The following is a 519-nucleotide window of genomic DNA, read 5'->3' on the forward strand; positions in this document are numbered from 1 at the left end:
TGGCAAGAACAAGTCAATTAACCACTAGGCATTGCTGACCCTACTGATATGAAGCTTTATGAGGCTTGAAAACTGGAAATATTCTAGTTGCTGTAATCTTTATGAAATTGACATTTAAAGCCACTGTTTACCACATTTGAGTGCGGATTTCTTATCAAAAGTGCTCAAAAGCGGCACAAAAATAAGCTACATGGTGATCTTTTAGTTTCACGCGCCTTGTGTAAATAGACCGATACCATAGCCCGGCCCACCTCCCTCAAAACGTAGAAATGCAAAATTATAACATAAAAATGCAAATATTTGACAGACATGCAGCGACTCTCTCATTGATCGAACTGCTAATTGTGATGGACAGTCAGGATCAGTCTATTGGGTCTTGGATTTTCTATCAGGTCTCACCACACAACGACATCGTATCTTTGCTCCTTTAATGTCGATATGTAATGATATGGTGTTATTGAAACTTACTATGTGTAGGAATGACTAGAAATTGGAGTTTTTTTTATTCAAGTTTCAATC

This window comes from Branchiostoma lanceolatum, chromosome 7, assembly GCF_035083965.1.
Source record: "Branchiostoma lanceolatum isolate klBraLanc5 chromosome 7, klBraLanc5.hap2, whole genome shotgun sequence".
Lineage (NCBI taxonomy): Eukaryota > Metazoa > Chordata > Leptocardii > Amphioxiformes > Branchiostomatidae > Branchiostoma > Branchiostoma lanceolatum.